This window comes from Camelus bactrianus, chromosome 2 (genome assembly GCF_048773025.1).
Source record: "Camelus bactrianus isolate YW-2024 breed Bactrian camel chromosome 2, ASM4877302v1, whole genome shotgun sequence".
Taxonomy (NCBI): domain Eukaryota; kingdom Metazoa; phylum Chordata; class Mammalia; order Artiodactyla; family Camelidae; genus Camelus; species Camelus bactrianus.
The window spans coordinates 107,636,756-107,659,503 of NC_133540.1; the positions used below are offsets into that span (position 1 = coordinate 107,636,756).

The following is a 22,748-nucleotide window of genomic DNA, read 5'->3' on the forward strand; positions in this document are numbered from 1 at the left end:
CAGTCACAAAGGTAAAATTAATAGATATGTATTGGGAACTGGAACCAAAATCCCCAAGTTCAACTAAGTACTAAGGGTTTTCAAGTACTTGCAGATAAAGGAGGAAAGAGGACTGTACTACTGACTAAAGATTCTAAGGAATGTTCCCTGTCCAAGGCTGATCAATTTCATTCCATGATCACCCCCTCATCACCCAGGTTCAACAGAAAGTAGCCAGAATGTTCATTGCCCCATTCCCAACAAGATTGTGACATGGACATTGACAGTGAGTAATTATAAAAGGCAAGAACAAATCTGACTCCATGTTAGATCAGTTCTTTGGCTCAAACCCTGTGCTTTGTTTCCTGTGGTTATGCTGGTTATGTACCTTTTGTAAAGAATGTTGCCTGTTAGCCTAAAATATACAAGATAGCCCATTCTCAAGGCTCTGACCTTTAAGGATATAACACTTTCCCATTCATATAAAGACAAAAAGTTACAGAATAGAAAATAATATTTGTCTTGTTGGAGGTTTACAGGGACACCATGACTTGACCTATGTGGACAGCTGCAAGAACAAAGGATTCTGACACCAAGAAGTCTGCAACAACCGACTATAGTCCCTCCCTTTTTTAGTGTAAAAGAAGCCTAAATTCTGACTTGGGGAAGATGGTTCTCCAAGACATTAGTCTGCTAATCTTCTCAGTCTACTGGCTTTCTGAATAAAGTTGTTATTCCTTGCCCCGACACCTTGTCTCCTGATTTTTTGGCCTGTTGTGCTATGAGCATTACGAGTTTGGGCTTGGTAACACAACCACATTTCTGGGTCTTTGTGAGGAATTTTTACAAGAAGCCATATTCCAATCCAGAACCATATTGTGGTAGCTCCAGCTTTATGTAACTGTAAGATTTTATATACTTTGTCAGTAAGGAAACTTTACATCCTGTAACCATGCTTGTTGACATCTTTCTGTCAGTTACGTTACTCTTCCATTTGTGACAATCACACACTTTCCAATATATTTACTTCCAATGATGTTAAGCCATAGGCTAACCTAGTTATTCATTTTCACTTATCTATTCTTTACAAACCCAGCTTATATTCCCTTTCTCCTGTAAAGTTTTCCCAGATGCCCCAAACATAAAGAACTGCTTCTTCTTCTATGTCCAGAGTAATTTGTATATACCTCTCTTACTCAGTTGCAACGATGACTATTTTTTTATGTGTATCTTCACTAGAATTGTGAGCTCTTTTCCACTAGACAAGGAGATACATCCCCAGTGACTAAAATACGTTCTCTGTACATTGACATGTGGTACACTCCTTTCGGAGTATCTCCTAGCTCACAATTTCCCCTTTAGCTATACTTAACCCCCACTCTATACGGTGGAATCCAGGGTATTAAAAAAATGACTCCACTTCCCTGGCCGCAGTTAATTAACCAAGCTTGGGGGTTCTAATCCAATTAGCCCCTTCCTGGGAAATTTTAGAATTGGGACAAAGACAAAAAAATACCATAAGGACAACATGAAGCACACTAATATTCCCATTATAGGGGTCCCAGAAAGAGAAGAGAGAGAAAAAACCTGAGAAATTTTTTGAAGAGATAATAAATGAAAACTTCCCCAACTTGGGAAAGGAAACAGTCACCCAAGTCCAGGAAGCACAGAGAGTTCCACACAGGATCAACCCAAGGAGGAACATACCAAGGCACATAGTCATCAAATTGACAAAAATTAAGGATAAGGGGACAATATTAAAATCAGCAAGAGAAAAGCAACAAATATTCTTTGAAAATTCTCAGATATATGCCTAAGAGTGGAATTGCAGGGCCATACAGCGGTTCTATTTGTAGGTTTTTGAGAAACCTCTATATTATTTTCCATAGTGGCTGCACCGATTTCCATTCACACCAACAGTGTACAGGGGTCCCCTTTTCCCCACATCCTTGCCAACATTTGTTATTTGTGTCCTTTTTGATGATGGCCATTCTGACAGGTGTGAGATGATATCTCCTTGTGATTTTGATTTGCACTTCCCTGATATTGGTGATGTTGAGCAACTTTTCATGTTCCTGTTGACAATCTGCATTTCCTCTTTTGGAAAAATATCTGTTCAGTTCTTCTGCCCATATTTTAAATGCGTTGTTTGTTTGCTTGCTTTTTAATTGAAGTAGTTAATTTAAAATGTTTTAGTAGTTTCTGGTGTACAGCATGGATGGGCTTAGAGGACGTTATCCTAAGTGAAATAAGTTATACAAAGAAAAACAAATATGTTAAGATATCACTTACATGTGGAATCTTAAAAAATACAACAAACTAGTGAATATAACAGAAAAGAAACAGACTTACAGGTGTAGAGAAGCAACTAGTGGTTACCAGTGGGGAGGGGAAGAGGGAGGGGCAAGACGGAGGTACAGGATTAAGAGGTACAAACTATAAGGTATAAAATAAGCTACAAGGATGTATTGTACAGCATGGGGAATATACCCAATATTTTATAATAACTATAAATGAATTTAACTTTTAAAAATAGTGAATCATTATATTGTATACCTATAACATATATTATACATCAACTATACTTCAATTTTTTAAAATATGATATTGTAAAATAAATACATAAATAAATTAAAAATTAAAATAAAAAATACTATTAGGAAAATCAAAAGATACAATGGAATACTACTCAGCCTTAAAAAAGAATAAATTAATGCCATTTGGAGCAACATGGATAGATCTGGAGATTGTCATTTCTAAGTGAAGTAAGCCAGAAAGAGAAAGAAAAATACTATATGATACCACTCATATGTAGAATCTAAAAAAAGAAAAAAGAAGACTAATGAACTTATCTACAAAACAGAAACAGACTTATAGACATAGTAAACAAACTTACAGTTAATGGGGGGAAAGGGGGTGAGAAGAATTAAATTGGGAGTTTGAGATTTGCAAATAATAACTACTATATATAAAATAGATAAAGAACAAGTTTCTTCTGTTTAGTACAGGGAACTATATCCAATATCTTGTAGTAACCTATAATGAAAAAGAATATTAGAATGAATATAGGTATGACTGAAACATTATGCTGTACACCAGAAAATGACACATTGTAAACTGACTATACATCAATTTAAAAAAAATTCAGAAGACAAATGATAAATAAGAAAAAATTGGAATTCATATCAGAGACAAAGGTCTGGTTCCCCTAATACACAAACACCTAGAAATCAATAAGAAAAAGACTAACAACCCAATAGAAAAAAAATGGTCAAAGCATAAAAAAATACTGCTCACAGAAAAAGAAATACAAATTACTCTTAAAATTGTATATGCCCATATGTTTTTAATATACACATCCTGGTGTTTTATTGCAGCATTATTTATAATGGCAAAAAATTGGGGAAAACCTAAATGTTTATCAACAAGGAACTGATTAAATATAGTATGTTACTTCAAAATTTGGAATCCTGTAATATATAAAAAAATGATATCATCACAAGGAAAAAACTCTGAGTGCTGGATACTGTACGATCTCCAGAATAAATTGCTCAGTGGGAAAATGTATGTATGGCATACTGCCATTAGTGTAAAAAAAAAATGGGAAGAGGATAGATAGATAGATAGATTTTATCACATATACATAAAATTTCTCTGGAAGAAGATGGAACAAATTGGTACCATTGGTTGCACTTGAGAAAGGGAACTGAGTAGCCAGTGGGAAAGAGCCTTGGAGAGACTTTTCACAGTACCTTCTCTGAACAAAAAGAATTTATTTGGGGGACGGTAATGGTAAAACACGTGCTTAGCATGCATAAGATCCTGGGTTCCTTCCCCAGTACCTCCTTTAAAAATAATAATACAATTTTTTAAATTTTTTTAAAAGAATCTGTTATTTAAGTATGGAGATTTCTCACAAGACTAGGAATAGACTTACCGTATGACCCCAGAATCCCGCTCCTGGGCTTATATTCAGAAGGAACCCTACTTCAGGATGACACCTACACCCCAAAGTTTATAGAAGCACTATTTACAATAGCCAAGACATGGAAACAGCCTAAATGTCCATCAACGGATGACTAGATAAAGAAGTTGTGGTATATTTATACCATGGAATACTATTCAGCCGTAAAAACCAACAACATAATGCCATTTGCAGCAACATGGATGCTCCTGGAGAATGTCATTATAAATGAAGTAAGACAGAAAGAGAAAGAAAAATACCATATGAGATCGCTTATATGTGGAATCTAAAAAACAAAAACAAAAAAACAAAGCATAAATACAAAACAGAAATAGACTCATAGACATAGAATACAAACTTGTGGTTGCCAAGGGGGTGGAGGGTGGGAAGGGATAGACGGGATTTCAAAATTGTAGAATAGATAAACAAGATTATACTGTATAGCACAGGGAAATATACACAAGATCTTATGTTAGCTCACAGAGAAAAAATGTGACAATGAATATATATATGTTCATGTATAACTGAAAAATTTGCTCTACACTGGAATTTGACACAACATTGTAAAATGATTATAAATCAATAAAAAATGTTAAAAAAAAAAAAGAATCTGTTATTTAAGGAAAAAAACCTGTTTAAATAAGAATAAAATATTTAGAATTTTAGAAAGATTCATTTTCTTTGTGCAACTGAGCCTGTATAGGGTTAACTGAGGAACTGGAAGCAACTATATTCTGCATGAAGTTTGAGGATCAAAGGAAGCTGTCCTAGAGAGAAGATAAGTAGAGAAGAAAGATTGGAGAGATGGAGAGAAAGTATTGTCTGAGCTCTCAACAATTTGGTTTTAGTCTTTCCTTGGCCCAGCTGCATTCCTCCCCTTGGTTTCTTTAAAACAGTCTTATATTCTTTTTTTTCTTCCAGTTTTATTGAGATATAATTGACATATAGCACTGTATAAGTTTAACGTGACTTGACTTGCATCATGAAATAATTACCACAAGTTTAACGAACAGTCATCATCCCATATAGATACAAAAATAAAAGAAAAAGGAAAAAATGGTTTTCCTTGTGATGAGAAGTCTAAAGATTTGCTCTCTTAACAACTTTCATAGGTAACATACAGCAGTGTTAATTATATTAATCATGTTCTACATTACATCCTTAGTATTTCTTTTACAACTGAAAGTTTATAACTTTTGACTATCTTCATCCAAGTCTTCCTCCCCACACCCACTGAATCTGGTAACCACAAATCTGATCTCTTTTTCTATGAATTTGTTTGTTGAAGTATAATTGACCTGTAACATTGTTAATTCCTGGTGCATAACATAGTGATTCGATACTTCTATACATTACAAAATGATCACCACAAGCAGTCTAGCTACCATCTGTCACCATACAAAGATATTACATTATTATTGACTATATTTCCCACCCTGTACATTTTATCCCTGTGACTTGTTTATTTTGTACCTGAAAGTTTGTACTTCTTAGTCTCCCTCACCTGTTTCACTCATCTCCCATCCTCTTCCCCTCAAGCAACCACCGAGTTGTCCTCTGTGTCTATGACTCTGTTTCTGTTTTGTTGTGTTTGTTCATTTGTTTTGTTTTTTAGATTCTATATATAACTGAAGTCAGATGGTATTTGTCTTTTTCTGTCTAACTTACTGAACTTAGCATAATACCCTCTAGGTCCATCCATGTTGTAGAAAATGACAAGGTTTCATTCTTCTCTATGGTTGAGTAACATTCCATTGTATATATACACCACGTCTTGCTTATCTATTCGAATATCTGTCAATGGCACTTAGGTTGCTTCCATATCTTGGCTATTGTGAATAATGCTGAAATAAACATAGGGGTCCATATATCTTTTTGAATTAGTGGTTTTTATTTCTTTGAAAAAAATATCCAGAAGTGGAATTGCTGGATCATATAGTAGTTTTATTTTTAATATTTTGAGGAATCTCCATCCTGTTTTCCATAGTGGCTGCACCAATTTACGTTCCCACCAATAGTGTATGAAGTTTCCCTTTTCTTCACATTCTTGCCAACACTTGTTATTTGTTGTCTTTTTGATAATAGCCATTTGACAGGAGTGAGGTGGTATCTCATTGTAGTTTTGAATTGCATTTCCCTGATGATTAGTGATGTTAAACATCTTTTCATATGCCTGTTGGCCATCTGCATGTCCTCTTTGGAGAAATGTCTATTCAGGTCCTCTGCCCATTTTTAATTTGGTTCTTTGGTTTCTTTGATGTTGAATTGTGTGAGTTCTTTTTATATTTTGGATATTAACCTGTTATCAGGTATGTTATTTGCAAATATCTTCTCCCATTAGGTAGGTGGCCTTTTCATTTTGTTGATAGTTGCCTTCACTGTGCAAAAGTTTTTTTAGTTTGAGGTAGTCCCATTTGTTTATTTTTGCTTTGGTTTCCCTTGCCTGAGGAGACAAATCCAAAAAATATTGCTAAGACTGATGTCAAAGAGCATACTGCCTATGTTTTCTTCTGGCAGTTTTATGGTTTCAGGTCTTAACGTTTGTCTTTAATAGATTTTGAGTTTATTTGGTATATGGTATGAGAAAGTAGTCCAGTTTGATTCGTTTGAATGTAGCTGTCCAGTTTTCCCAACACCATTCACTGAAGAGGCTGTCTTTTCTCCACTGTATATTCTTGCCTCCTTTGAGCAGACTGACCATCTAAACGTGGGCTTGTTTCTGGGCTCTCTATTCTGTTACATTGCTCTGTGTGTCTGTTTTTGTGCCAGTATACAGTTTTCATTACTGTAGCTTTGTTGTACTGTTTTAAATCAGGGAGTCTGGTACCTCCAGCTTTGTAAAAACATTCCTATCTGCTTATAATAAATCCCTCCTTTTTGGGCCTAAGCTAACTTGAGTTGTTTTCTGATTGTGGTATCCAAAAGAGTGTAATTATTATAGTAGGTTTTATATGAATGCTTGTTAAAATGAAATGTGAAGTTCTTTATAATAAAATCCATTTGGGTTCTCAAAATGTGTACTTTTTTTTTTTTTTAATCTCTCAAGTTGAGAGAGGATAAGTGAGCAAGTTCAAGGGCATTTTGAAAGACATTCACCCTAAGTTAAGGTGGTGTTTGCTGATGGAAAATATAAGCTGGGCCTGGGGCCAAGTAGCACTTCCCACCTGCTAGACTTTCCTCTCATTCCCTGCCTGAGAACTGAGATTTCTCAACTAGTATTTGGTGGTGGCCTGCCTAAAAGACAAATTCTTGAATTTTGCTAATTAGGATGGAGTTTGAGGATTATGGGACCTTTTTTATTAGTTTGGTTTGGGATGGTTTGTAGTTTGATAAGAAAGGCATTAGGGATCAGGATGAAGAGACCTTGGGTGATAATTATTTGAGCATATTCAAATATGAGTTTCCAAGAAAGCAGGGTCCATTACTTTGTTCATGTTTTCAAATCTATAAATAGAACTATGATTTTACCATTTATTTCATATCATTCTTCCTCATATTGAAAAGATAGGAAATGTTAGGGAAATTCTTAGAAGGCCCAGAATAGCATTTGTAGAGCAACTCCTGGAGTTAAGCAGCCTGCAAATGAGTTTAAATGTAGTTTATGAGCATGGTATCAAAGAGCACATTCCAGGGCTTGCAGCACAGAAGCTTCGTATGTGTTTATATACCTTTTATATTAGGTGAATTTAAACAGGATGATGAAATTATGTCCAATGTAAAATGTCAGAATAATTACATATAAATACTAACATGTAGAAGAGCACAGTTTGTTTCTGTCATTGAAATCCCATTGAAAAATTAAGTACCGTTATTTAAGTACAAGGAGCTATTCTTCTTCATGCAATCAATATCTCTTGAGAACTTATTAAGGATATTGTAAAAGTGTAAGATGGTTCCTGTCCTTAAGGAGTTTTGTTGTAATTTTTCCGAGATAAGATATGTAGATACAAAGCATCATCATTGTTCTTTTCATTAAGAGGAGTAGGATGGTAACATGGAAAATAATACGGGCTTTTAAACTTGGGTCCCATTTTTAATTCTGCCATGTCGTTAATGTATGATCTCTGCAAAGGTAATCAAATGCTCCCTGCCTCGGTTTCCCCAATTGTAAAGTGAGGATAAGGATGCTAACCTTAGAGGACCACTGTCAGGATTAAATGAGGCAATATGGATGAAAATAGCTAAGTAAATGCTTGATATACATCAGTTACTTGATAAATATTAGTTTATTCTCTAAGTGAACTGAAAGCATTATATATTTTTTCCAACTCATTTTGATTCCTTCATAAATAATAATGCTTTAGTTCTATCACCAGTGATTGAAGTTAACTAAAAACTTCAATCATTCTGAGAATCAAAACTGCTTTAAAACTAAAACACAGAGATATCCAGTTTTAGTCAAGTAAACTACATAAGGAAAACAAAATTAGAATATTTTCCAAAAAAATTTCCTAGAAATTTTCCTAGAAAATTATTGTCATTCTAGCTTGCTCTGTAAATGTAATATTACCTAAAAATAAGTGATCTTTTAATATGTAAAACAGTCCTAAAATATGTAAAACAGTTCCAGATTTTCCTTCGGGTCCCAAGTAGATGTATGTGAGTGTTTCAAAATATGTCCTGCATTGGGTATTTGTTCATGGTAAGGCATAGGAATTTCTCACTGTTTGCTTTGATGGACTGCTAAAAAAAACCTGTTCCAAACCAGGATGATTTGTAGGATGATGTCAGTGTGTTTCCTCATTTTTCTTTTGGCTAATTCCAAAATATAGAAGGATTTGATCTGCATGGAACCCAGAAAAGGGAAGTTGAATAATAGTAATTTGTCAGAGATTGACCAGCCTTGATCAGGGCAGCCCTGCTCAGTACACAAATTTTCCAATCTCCTTCAGTTCAATTCAGTAAATATATATTCCTGTGACTTATTCTGGGGTCTTGAGACAGCCTAGTAAATAACATTGCTCTTCTCTGTCTAAACTGAGAATAAAGGGCAAGTGTAAGATAAATGATGGATCAAATATCACCACTAACTGATAAGGACCAACTGAAGTATGTGGCACATGAGAACCAAACTGATCTGTCACCTGAAACCCTCACCCTGTTCCACAGGCAGCACAGAGTCACACTGGGTCTTGCGCGGAGCCATAGGCACTTCTGCTTTTATGGTTCCCTTCCTTCCTAAAACATATTTAAAGTTATATTTTATGACTTCACTGATATAAATAAAAATATATTAGTACTATATATTAAAACATTATTAAAAATATATTAGTACTGTATATTTTCTTTGGCCTGCATGGTTTTTTTTTTTCTTCTCATTTTAAATTAAGACATTTTCAGGGCCTCTGAAAAGTATCCTGTCCCCTAGACACTGTACCCACTGTGCCTAATGGAGAAATTAGCCCTGGGCTATAGACTGGACTAAGTATGTCTTAAATCCTGGAACAAGTGTGTACTCTCTGAGCAGCTTTACTCTCATGAGAGAAGAGAGGAAATGAGGCAACCATGCCTGGATCATTCTTTCTGAATCTACCAGTCAGATATCACTTTCTCTTCTCTGGGATGGGTAAAGGGATATGGAGAAGCTTAGAGTTATACCATTCTGGCTCAATCCACATAAAAGAAAGTATCAGTAGAGAAAAAGTAACCCTCTCTTAGCAAGCCTGTCCTTACTACTGGAATGGTTGCATTCAGTTATCATAATTTGATAATCCTGGCCTTTAAGATTACCCATCTAACTCTTCTTGCTCCAGATTCCTGTTTACCAGAAAATTTCCTGATTATAGCTATATGGCTTCCCAAATTTTCCTACCAAGAAAGAGTGCACCATGCAGACAATAAGACATACAACATGCTCTCTGGTTACATTTATCATTTTAAATTAGCAAATTAGCATCCTGGTTTACGTATTATTCTCATAAGAAATTGGCTGGCATGAGAATTCATGAATTTGTTTAACTCATTCATTTAACTGACTCGACCATGTTACTGAGCCAGAGAAGTCAAGGTTCAAAATATGAATCATTGATGGCTTAATCTAAGTAGGGTACTACATCCCTAGAAGACCCCACCTCAGTATTCAGCAAGTTTTTCTTAGCTGCAGTTTAATTTTCCCATTCTTTAACCACAACATATCCCTCTGTGTTCACACTGCTTTTAATAATAGTGTGTCTTTAAGTTAGATGGGGGAAGGGGCAGGGAGGGAAGAAACACTCTGGCAAAATTTTTCCACAATTGTTGTTTTCTTCCAGGTCTATCCATGTTAGGGGATTAAGAATACATGACTTCTACCCATGGCTCATAATTAGGGAAAAAGGAATTATGTTAGTTCTGTATAAAACAGATCCTATTCTTTACAACAAATCATCCAATGGAAATTTTCATTTGGTCTTAACCGCCTCCATGGCAGATAAGATGTCATCCTGGATCAAGATAAGGAAGAACTGGTGACACAACAAAGTTTATAAATATGTCAATAGTCATATTCTTTCATTAAACATGTATTGAGAGCCAGTGATGTGCCGATCAGTATGTGCCTAACATAACTGGAAGCTGCAAAGCATTATCTAGCTGTGTGCCCAGGAAGAAAAGGAAACAGATTTTGGTGAATATATATTAGTTTCCAACTCAATGACTGGAAAGATTATCCCTATTTCCACAGGAAATGGAGGCACAGAAAGAGTAAGTAACTTTCCTAAAGTCATATCTGAAAATCATGATATAATCACTATGCATGACTGAAACCCAAGCCTGTTCAGCTCATTAGACTTTTATTGAGTCCTTACTCTATGGCAGGACCTGAGAAGGGCATTAAGGGTGCAGCTGTGGTCTTCCCTTGAAGAACTCCATCCCCTTCCTGTCAACAGGCCCATGAACCTGCCTGCATTGCCACTCGTGCTTTCTGCCAGCCCTCTTGGTTCCATGGGAGCAGCACAGCCCCACTTCTTTTTAACTAAGCCTACTTTTTCTCCCTGTGCTCTGGATCCCACCCTCACCTTTATTATTTTTACCTTTTTGTTTTGAAATAGTTTTAGATTTTCAGAAAAGTTACAAAAATAGTACAGAGTTTGTGTATACCCTTCCCACAAGCTTCCTCCAACATCAACAACTTGAATAACCATAGTACAAGGATCAAAATCCAGACATTAACATTGCTACAGTACTATTAACTAAACTATAGACCTTATTCACACTTTACCAGGTTTTCCCTTAGTGTCCTTTTCTGTCCCAGGGTCCAATCCAGAATCCCACACTGCATTTAATTGTTGTGTCTCCTTAGTCTCCTCCAAACTATGACAGTTCCTCGGTCTTTCCTTTCCTCGGTCTTTCGTTACCTGAACACTTTTGATGAATTATTGGTAGTCATTTTGTAGGCTCTCTCTCAATGTGGTTTCTCTGATATTTTCTAATTTAAAAAAAAAATACCGCAAAGGTGGTACTATGTTCTCAATGCATCGTATGGGAGGATACCCAGTATCAGTACGTCTTATTACTGGTGGTACTAATCTTGATCACTTGGTTAAGCTGATATCTACCAGGAGGTATAATTAGTATTATTTTCCCTTTGTATTAATAAATATCTTGAGGGAGTTACTTTGAGACTATGCAAAAATCTTGTTTTTCTTCAAACTTTCACTCACTGGTTTTACCATCCATCAGTGGATCTTGCCTGCAACAATTATTACTATTGTATTTGCCTAACAGAGATGGTGTATTTGCCTCTTTCATTCTACACCTATTACCTGGAAATTTTCTGTGAGGAATAGCTGTTCCTTCTCTCTAATTTACTTGTTTAATTATATTGATGTCAATATGGACTCATGGGTATATATTTTATTCTATGGTTTATAATTCAGTATTATCATTATTTATTTTGTTTCTCAGATTGTTCAACTTTGGTCATTGGAAGCTCCTTCGAGCTAGTTTCTGTGTCCTTTTGATATGTCCACTTCCTTTTTTAAGCATTCCCTTATTTTCTGGTACCACAAGATGTTCCAGGCTCATCCTGCCCCAGCCCTGGAATCAACACTTCTCCAAGGAGCCCCTGGTTCCTTTTACTAAAGAATGTTATTAGGAACTTATCTGGGTGCTAGATGTGCTCTTTGCTACTGGGGTATCATTGCTCCTAGGCCCTCTTAGTGAACAGAGCTAAGGAATCACATGTATGCATATTAATGCATTCATGCACCCACACATACACATATAAAACTGAGTTTATTCTGACACCATTGATTCCAATTCAACACTACAAGGTTTATTCTAGCCTTTTCTTTTCCTTTACTTGTAACTTATTTCTCCAACAGTAAGAAAACCTGGCTCTCATTATCTGCAATATATTCACTCATTTCTTCAATCCTAGTATACACATAAAGTAATACACATAGAGAATGCTAACTCCTGAGAAATATGAGAAACAGATTTACTAAGTGGAATGCAGTATTTGTGTAGTTTTTTTGTTCATTGTCCAGGCAGTTCATTGCACACTCCCTTTATGACAAAGTGGTACAGTTGGTTTATCTAAAACATGTGAGTGAAGAAGAAGCTTGGAAATGCTTTTTGATGACACTTAGTGTTGTGCTACATACACAGAACATGCTCAATTGCTGTTTGGAAAGTGGGTGAATGCATGTAGGAATGAATGAGGATCCAAGAAGGAAGGGACTCTAAAACCATCATCATAGGAATTCAACTGAAAAATTGAAAGCTTGATTTAGCACAGAAATTCATTCCTTCTCTAAAGATTTAGATCTTTTCAAATTAACTTTGCAGAGTCCCTGTGCTATTTGGAATAGTATTCCACATATGCAGACATAGAAAGCAAAAAGTTACCCAGGCTCATATTAAATCAATGCAGCTCAAAATTCCAGCTAGAGTGTCACTTACTGTGATAATCTGTCACATTTAGGTTGCTTCCATGTCTGGGCTATTGTAAATAGTGTTGCTATGAACATCGGGGTGTGTGTATCTTTTCGAATTAGAGTTCCCTCCAGATATATGCCCAGGAGTGGGATTGCAGGATCATATAGTAACTCTAGTTCTAGTTTTTTAAAGAATTTTTTTGAAGGGTGGGGAAGAGGTAATTAGGTTTATTTATTTATTTATTTAATGGAGGTACCAGGGATTGAACCCAGGACTTTGTACATACTAGGCACACGCTCTACCATTGAGCTATATGTCCCCCTTAAGGAATCTTCGTATTGTTTTCCACAATGGCTGTATCAATTTACATTCCCACCAACAGTGTTGGAGGGTTCCCTTTTCTCTCACACCCTCTCCAGCATTTATCGTTTGTAGACTTTTTAATGACCAGCGTGAGGTGATACCTCATTGTAGTTTTGATTTGCATTTCTCTTATAATTAGTGATATTGAGCATCTTTTCATGTGCCTATTGGCCATCCGTATGTCTTCATTGGAGAAATGTCTGTTTTAGGTCTTTGGCCCAATTTCTGACAGGGTTGTTTGTTTATTTGTTTGTTGAGTTGTATGAGATATTTGTATATTCTGGAAGTCAAGCCCTTGTCAGTCATATCATTTCCAAATATTTTCTTCCAGTCCATCATAGGTTGTCTTTTCCTTTTGTTTCTGGTTTCCTTTGATATGCAAAAGCTTATAAGTTTAATTAGGTCCCATTTTTTAATTTTTGCTTTTATTTCTATTGCCTTGGTAGACTGCCCTTGGAGAACATTGCTATGATTTATGTCAGAGAATGTTTTGCCTATATTCTCTTCTAGGAGATTTATGGTGTCCTGTCTTATGTTTAAATATTTAAACCACTTCGAGTTTATTTTTGTGTATGATGTGAGGGAGTGTTCTAACTTCACTGACATGCAGCTGTCCAGCTTTCCCAACACCACTTGCCAAAAGACTGTCTTTTCTCCATTGTATGTTCTTGCTTCCTTTGTCAAATAATTGACCATAGGTGTGTGGGTTTTGTGTAGTTTTGTTGATGTTGTTGTTGTTTGTTGGGGGTTGTATGAGAAAAAATTTACATCTTTATTTTCACTTTTCTCTTACTAAAATTTATCATGTTCTTCAATTATTGTGAAAAATTGCTATGATAACATTAGCATTTGTGTGTGTGTATGTAGTTTTTTGTCTTCAGTCTTACAGCATCTAATCCATATTCTGTTCCCTTGTATTTTTAATACCTTCTTACTGCCTTCTCATCAGCATTTAAACACCTCAACCTTCTCCCCTATGAAAAACACTATTTCTTATCCTACAGTCTCCTTCCACTATGTTCCTAGTTCTGAAAGCACTTGAATATTTCTATACTCACTGTTTTCATTTCTCCTCTTATCTTCACTCTTGAACTCACTGCCTCTGACTTCCATTGCCACATCTCCCCAGAAACTCCTCTTACTACAATCACTTCTAATCAGTGTGTTCTAATAATCAACAGGCAATTATTTGCTTTGCTTGACTTCTCAAAAAAAATTTTTATATACTTTGCACTCTCTCATCCCTTGACAAGTATAGTATGGACTCTCCTAGTTTTCCTGCTACCTCTTTGGCTACTCCTTGTTCTTTACAAGTTCCTTTTCTTGTCCCTTAAACATTGATGCTTCCATGATTCTTTCAGCATCCTCTTCCATTCTTACTGTCTGAATACTCTAAATATAGCTAATGATTTTTAATTACCATCTCTATAAAAATGACTCTAAAATCTAGAACTGCAATTCAGGTATTTCCAGTGGGCACCAAGATTATATATCCAAATACCCTTTAACCAATTTTCACTTGAATGTTTCATAGCAACTTCAAATTCAATGTGTTTAATTATCAACTTGTTATTAGGCTGCGTTCTCCTCAATAAGCATATTTTCAAAAATTTCTTAAAACTCTCTTTCCCTTTGAGACAGGAGGGAAGAGGGCAGAGTATAGCCATTGAAGGAATGATACAGCAATTAGCACCAAGATGGTGGAAGGTTCAACTCCCAGTAGACCTGGAGGCCCAAGATGGTGGGAGATTCCACCTCCAGTGGACCTTCATTATACACATTGTAATATATTAACATGATAAATGACACCCCCACATGTGCCATGACACCAGAGGCTAACATAAAAGGTCAAAAAGAGGGTGGTGGCCCAGTTCCTGGGACTCCCCACCCTCTTCCCCAAAGTAGTTAGGATAATCCTCATACTTGGTAGCATATAAGAACTAGCAACACTGCACCTCAGGCCTCTCTTGCTCCTTCACCTTCCAAGATGGCCTGCACTCTGTCTATGGAATGTGTATCTACTTTCACTTGAAACACCCAACCCCGCACCTCTTGGCCTTTCTCTTACCTTCTGAGATGGCCTGCACTCTGTCTATGGAGTGTGCACCTCTCTAAATAAATCTACTTTTACTCAACTATGGCTTGCACTTGAATCCTTTCCTGCTCAAAGCCAGGGACCCTCACTTGGCAGGTCCCCATCTAAGACCTGGGACATGGCCATCCTCTCACACCCCACTTATTTTCCTGTATCAGTTTAACTTAATCTAAGACTTAATATAAAAGAATGAATCCTTTTTCATACTTTGTTCAGTAACTCTGAAATGTGACACATTGTTAAAAACAACACATTTCCTAACATTTAATTCATATTTGTCTAAAAATTTTAAAGAACTTTTTGTAGCAATGAACTCCTTATATCCCAATATCATCTCTCAGTCTCTCTCAATAAAAAAATTAAATATTTAAATACTTATATTCCATTTAGATTGCATTCCTTTCTGCTCCAAAAGTTAGAATTTTATATATTTAAATTTTGTTTAAAGTACTAACTAATGAAGAAAATTCATCTCTAGTGTCCTTTTAATTACAGTTACAGTGTGTCCTGAAGTTTCCAAATACCTGGCCTTCATTCATGATTTTTCTCTTTATTACATTCTGTACTTCTCAGTAATAAGCAATAAATTTCTAAGTCTCAGACATTCCAGCTCCTACTAAGCCCCATTTCTCTCCGTTCTTGCACTACTGCTCTATTCCAGGCATCTTTATCTCTTTCTTAGATCACTGCAACTCACTCCTAACTGGTTTTACTTCCCCAGCCTTGCTCACGCACACACAATTAGCTATACTGCCAACAGAGTATTCTTTATAAAATGTAAGTCTAGTTAGGTCACTTTCCTTTAAAGTTTCCCTTTTGTGCTCCAAAAGACAACATCAAGAAAGTGAAGGAAAAAAAGAAAAAACCCACAGACTAGGAGACATATTTTGCAAATCATATATTTGATACATATGATTTGTAAAATATGTTAAATATATGATTAGCTAGAATGTATAAAGAACAAATGCAACTCAATAATAAAAAGACAACCTAATTTAAAAATGGGCAAAGGATCTGAGCAGACACTTCTCCAGAGAAGATATACAAATGGCCAATAAGCATATGAAAAGATATTCCACGTTATTAACTGTCAGGTATTAACCCTGTATTTCTGACACTTTGACATCTGGGGGCCTTGCTAACCCTGAAGCACTTTCCTTTCCCAGGGTTAGCCAATTTTTATAGACAGTAAAAGACTTGCCTTCAGTCATGCCTTTCATATGCAAACCAACCAATCCAGAGTCCATACCAGTCAATCACCTCCTTTATCAGATTCTTTTACTCCAGGCCACTATTTCCCTACCTAAGCCCCAAGGGCCAGATAACAGACCAGTGGGAGCAGCCCCTATGTCCCTGGGCTATGGAAATTATTCAACCTGGCCAATCTTAAACCTGCTTACTCTGCCCTACCTGTTCCTTCCCACGGAAACCACAATAAAAACTCTTGACTGCATTCCTCTCCCCTCCAGACTGAACTTGGTACTTCCCCTTGTGGCTCCCTCTGCAATGGCATAACAGCTATCATTTCAATGGCTTTTCAATCTGTTGACCTTGGCATTCCTGAATAATAACAAAACCTACATTTCAAAACAGAAATGCAAATTAAAAACACAATGAAATGCCTTATCATACCCACTAGGATGGCTGTTATCCAAAAAAAGATGGACAATAACATATATTGGCAAGGATGTGAAGAAATTAGAACTCTCATATATTGCTAGGAGGAATGTAAAATGGTGCAGGCAAATGGGACACAGGGTAGCAGTTCCTCAAAAAGTTAAACATATAGTTATTACATGATCCAGAAATTCCACTTCTAGGTATATACCCAAGAGAAATAAAAACATGTCCATGCAAAATCTTGTACTTGAATGTTTGTAGCCACATTATTCACAATAGGCAAAAAATAGAAATAACCCAAATGTCAATCAACTAATAAATGAAATGTGATATATCCATGAAATAGAATATTCTTCATCCATTTAAAAAAAAATGAAGTATTTATCCATACTGCAACATAGATGAAACTTGAAAACATGGTAAATGCGAGAAGCCAGTCACAAAGGATCTCATATTGTATGATTCCATTTATATGAAAGGCCCAGAATAGGCAAATGGATAGAGATAAAAAGTAGATTAGTGGTTGCCTAGGGATGAGGGATAAGGAGTAACAACTAAAGTTGTTTCTTTGGGGGAAAATGTCCTAAAATTGATTGTAGAGATAAATGCACAATTTTGTGAATATACTGAAAGCCATTGAATTGAACACTTTAAATGGGTGAATTGCTTGGTTTATGAATTATATTTCAATAGAGCTTTAAAAAAAGAAAACTTTACAATAGTTTCCCCTGCTCTTAAAATAAAAGCTAAATCACTAAGATTAATAGGGCAATAAGGACTCTGGCTCCAGCTAATTTTTCCAGTGTCATCACTCACCAGTCTTCTCTTCATCCTCCTTTACTCTAATTCTAGCCATGCTGAACTTTGTTGTTGTTGTCATTTCCCTGAAGATGTGTGGTGGTTTTAAAATATGTCTACAAGATCTTTGACACTCCTTCTTTCAAGAAGTTGAAGCATACTTCTCCCCTTAAGTATGGGGTAGATTTAGTGACTCACTTCTAATGAATAGAATGTGGTAGAAGTGATGTTGTATGACTTCTAAGACAAGGTCATAAAAGGCACTGTGGACTTGCTGTTTCTTGGGGAAGCTGCCATATTTCAAAGATACTCAAGCAGCCCTGTAGAGAGACTCATGTGGTGGGGAACTCAGGCCTCTTCCAACAGCCATGTGAGTGAGCCATCTTGGAAGCAGATCCTCTAGTCAAACTTTGTCAGGCATCCAGATGACTACAGCCCCAGCTACTGTCTTGATGGCAAACTCATGAGAGATTCTGAGCCACAATTACCCGTTAAGTCACTTCCAAATTCCTGACCACAGAAAATGTGAGATAATTTAAAATTTTTTTGGTGATTTGACATTTTTATTTTAGGCTAAAAAAGACCCCACAAAAATCAAACAAAAACACCAAACAAATAAACAACAACAACAAAAACTTGAAATAGGCTTGTCAAATTATGGAAATTGTTCTTTTCCAGGGAAGCAGATGGAAGACCTGTGGAGGTTATCCTCAAGGCCACATACATCCTGCTTCACTGCTGCTTGCCCTCTTGGGTTTCAATTCTTTTTAGAGTTACAGTCTGGATCATTTTCCTTATCTCCTTCTTCTTCCCCTTCCTCATCCTCCTCTTCACCTTCTTCATCATCATCATCGTCTTCTTCTTCAGTAGCTTCTCCAGTTAAGTATGACACCGATCTGGGGATGATACAATCATATAAAAAATGACCACTTTCAAAGTCTGCAGCAAGGATAACTTCAGCAGCAACATGCAGAGGGCAAAAAAATTTAAGCAAGTGTCATTAGAAACTGTGTTGGTCACAGTATGAACTGTCCCAAGTCCCTTATGTTTCTGCTTCTTAATGGTTTTCAAAGTGACAATCTGTTCCCTTTTTTTTTCAATCTATCTGGCACCTTGTACAACCCATGATTTTTGGTCCATCAAAAGAAAAGAGATCAGAATCATCTGGTTCTGACTTCATTCTATATGTCTTTGTCAACACTTCATTTGTGAAATATTCACTGGGTTCAAAGTGAAATTCAAAACTCATAGGCTGGCCTGCATCTAAAAACTTCACTTTAATATCTTTTAAATGCTTCATAATAAGTTTATCATGTTCCTAAAACATACCACTAAGTAAGTCAACATTCTTAAAAACAGTCAACTAAAATTCAGGAATTCCCTTGTGGTCTTCTTTCTTTTTATCTTTTTTCTCATCTTCAATGTTGGCCTTTTTTTTCAACTCTTCCAAAATTTCACCTTCCTCATCTGGTTTCCATTCACATTCTTCTTCCATAGGTTCATAAATTGCATTGATGATCTTAAATCGCTTACGAATAGAGAGGCTGATAGAGAACAGCATACTTTCTTTCAAGATCATGAACTTCCTCAAAGAATTTGGCTGCTGTCTGTGTACATTTAACTTGAAGGTTTTCTAGAGCACTGCTCATCTTATAATTACCGTAGGCAAGCTTTCAATGTATCCTGTTGATGTTTCTACCAGACCATCAAGTCTTTCTTGAAGGACTGCAAGTATCTGAGGATTTTGCTGCATTTGAACAGTCAGCTGGCATGCTTCAATTTTTGTTTCTTTTTCTACTTTTTCAACGTCAACCAAATGTTGATCAAGTTCAGACTGTTCTTTGTTGTCAATGTCTACATTGTTGTGAGGACTTCAAATATTGGTGGCTAGCATGGGGAGCCAGGTGGCCAGAGCTGCACAGACAGTCACTCAGGGAGGCAGCGGAGGGGAGCGGGAGGCAGCACCATGAGCAGATGGCACTGAAAAAGCAAATATTTGTTTCTTAAGCCACTAAATTTGGGGGCTTAAAAAAGAGAGAAAAGAGAGAACATATAGTATGACATGCTACCTGTCATCTCCAAGCCAAACACCATAAGGTATTTACCTCATTAACCCCTAGTCATTCTTATATTTATCAGTTTCAAAGTCATTTTTTCCCCAGGTTTCTTTAACTACTGATTCAATCCCCCTGCTACTTGCTACCACATCACATATCCATTAACTGAGTCATTTGTACACCCCAATAGACTCTTAAGTTCAGTGAGGTCCCATATAGGATCTGTCTTGTCAGCATCGTGTCCCTAGCACCTGCCACAGTGCCCGACATGTGGTAAACTATAAATAAGTATTTGGGGAATTAATGGTTAAATGAATGAATGATTGAATGGGGAGATATAAGGAGCTAAATAAATGTAATGAGATAAAGAACCCATGTGTACAGAGACTACCATGAGAGCACAGAGGAAAAGCGTTTAATTCAATCTGTGCCACTCACTTATGGTGTGACTTTTGGCAAGTTACTAATGTCTCCATCTCTCATTCTCTCTAAGGGGCAGTTTCCTTATGTATAAAATTAGGATAATATTTCCTGCCTCAAACAGTTGTAGTATTCATAAGGTAATACCTAGTAGAAAAAAGTAATAACACCTGGGAATTTAGAGAAGAGCAATATGAGAAACGAATTCCTGGGTCTTAAAGCATGAGTAAAAATTAGGCAAAAAGATGGGGGGGGATATCTAGGCAGAGAGAAAAGCAGAAAGAAAGTTTCAGAGGTTAGAGGTAGCGAAGTGCATGCAGAAAACTTCATACAATTCAGAGTAGAAAGTGCAGGGAACGGAAGTGGCAGAAAAAGAGGCCAGAGATAGCAATATGGAAGGTGTCCTATGTTATAGTCCACCTTTGGAATGCAGTCTGAAAAACAAAATTGGGACCATTGAATGGAAGTGAGTTGGTCATATTTGGATTAGGTATATGATTCTGATTAACTTAAAAGTCAGTAATCTTCACACCCACTGAGATGACTATAATAAAAAAGATGAACAATAACAAGTGTTGACAAGGATATAGAGAAATTGGAACCATCATACATTGCCATTGGTTGTGCAGCTGCTTTGGAAAATAGTCAGGCAGTTCCTCAAAAATTAAACGTAGAGTTACCATATGATACAGCTATTCCACTCTCAGATATATACATAAGAGAAATGAAAACACAATTTATCCTCTCAAAAATGTATACATGAACATTCATAGCAGCATTACTCAGACAAAAAGTGGAAACAGCCCAATGTCCAACAATTGATGAATGGGTAGATAAAATGTGGTACAGCCATACAATGGAACCACAGAATTCGTCTGTAAGAAGAAATATCAATTTGTGCTATAACATAGATGAACCTTGAAAATATTATGCTAAGTAACAGAAGCCAGACACAGAAGTCAGATACATGTTATATAATTCCATGCATATATATATATATATATATATATATATATATATATATATATATACACATAAAGTTTAGAATAAGCAAGCCTGTAGAAACGGAATGTAGATTAGTCAATTAGGATTAGGGCATGTGGAATAGGGATTGTGACTGCCACTAGGTAAGGAGTTTCTTTTTAAGACCATGAAAATATTCCTAATTTAGATTATAGTGATGGTTGCACAACCCTGTGAATATACTAAAACCACTGTACATTTGAAATGGGTGAATTTTATGGTATGTGAATGATATCTCAAAAAATATGTTTGTTTTTTCTTAAAAAGCCAATACTCTTTCTGTAGATTATTATGCTGCCTGATTATTACTATTATTATTATTTTATAGGTTTCTCTTAAATACATGTGAAATTACATGTGTGCCATAAAAGGTATACATATTTTGATTTACAATATTGCCTTTTGTAGCATTAGATTTTTACTTCTTTGTCCACTTATAAAATTTCTGATGCAAAAAAATGGTTTTAAAAGTTCCCAATCTAGTCACATCCTTAGTTTAGTATTATTTCCAACGTACTGAAGAAGTAACATTTCTCAGAGCTCATGGCAACTATAATATAAACATTGGAGACAGATTTTCCTCATACAGTTAGTACTTTAAACAAAGCTTAAAATATATAAATTTATGACTTCCGGAAATAAAAGAAATATGATCTGAAAAGAATATAAATATATATCATTGTTTTGAGTCAACAGAAAACGTAATGTCATGTTACTATGCAAGAAGTTACTTGCTACAGCACAGGGAATATAGACAATATTTTATAATAAGCATAAATTGAATATAATCTGTAAAAATTTTGAATCACTATGTTGTACATATGAAACATATAATATTATAAATTAACTATACCTCAAAAAAAGTAACAAAAAAAAAAGTTCTTTGCTACAAAAAAAATAAATCACCATAGAGTTTTCTTCCCCACTTAAGGCTGTCTTATCCCACAAGTCCTGCAAGGTATTTGATGACTTTCAACAAAGGGGAGAAGGTTTGATAGCAGAATTCTAAGATGACTCCAATGATTCCTGCCCTCTGATGTATATGTCTTTTGTATAAATACCTCCCTCTGAGTGAGACCAAGTGAATATGATGGAGTATCGACCCCATGATTAGATTACTAATCAGTGGACCTTGGGTTAATCAAAAAGGAGATTATCTTTAGTGGACCTGCCCTAATCAGGTGAGCTCTTTAAAAGTAGGTGAACTGTCAGAGAGATGATTTCCTGATGGCCTTGAAGATGAAGCAAACTGTTATGTTGTGATAAGGTGCCATGAGGTAAGGACCTGAGGGCAGCCTCTAGGAGGTGAGAGCAGTCTTCAGCAAACAGCTAGCAAGAAACAGGAACCTCAATCACATAACCACAAGGAATTAAATTCTACCAACATTCACAATGAGCTTGAAAGAGGACCCTGAGCTTCAGATGAGATTGTAGCCATGGTCAACACCTTGATTTCAGCCTGGCAAGACCCTGACCAAAGGAGCCAGCTAACCCAGACAAGACTCCTGACCCATGCATGTTGTTTTAAACTATAAGTCTGTGATAATTTTTTATGCATCAAAAAAAACTA

At 36.0% G+C, this 22,748-nt stretch overlaps 1 pseudogene; it reads right to left on the reverse strand.

Annotated features, from left to right (window-relative positions):
* Positions 1-18,258: 18,258 nt before the first annotated feature.
* Positions 18,259-20,005, reverse strand: LOC141574982 (nucleosome assembly protein 1-like 1 pseudogene; annotated as a pseudogene).
* Between the last annotated feature and the right edge of the window lie 2,743 nt (positions 20,006-22,748).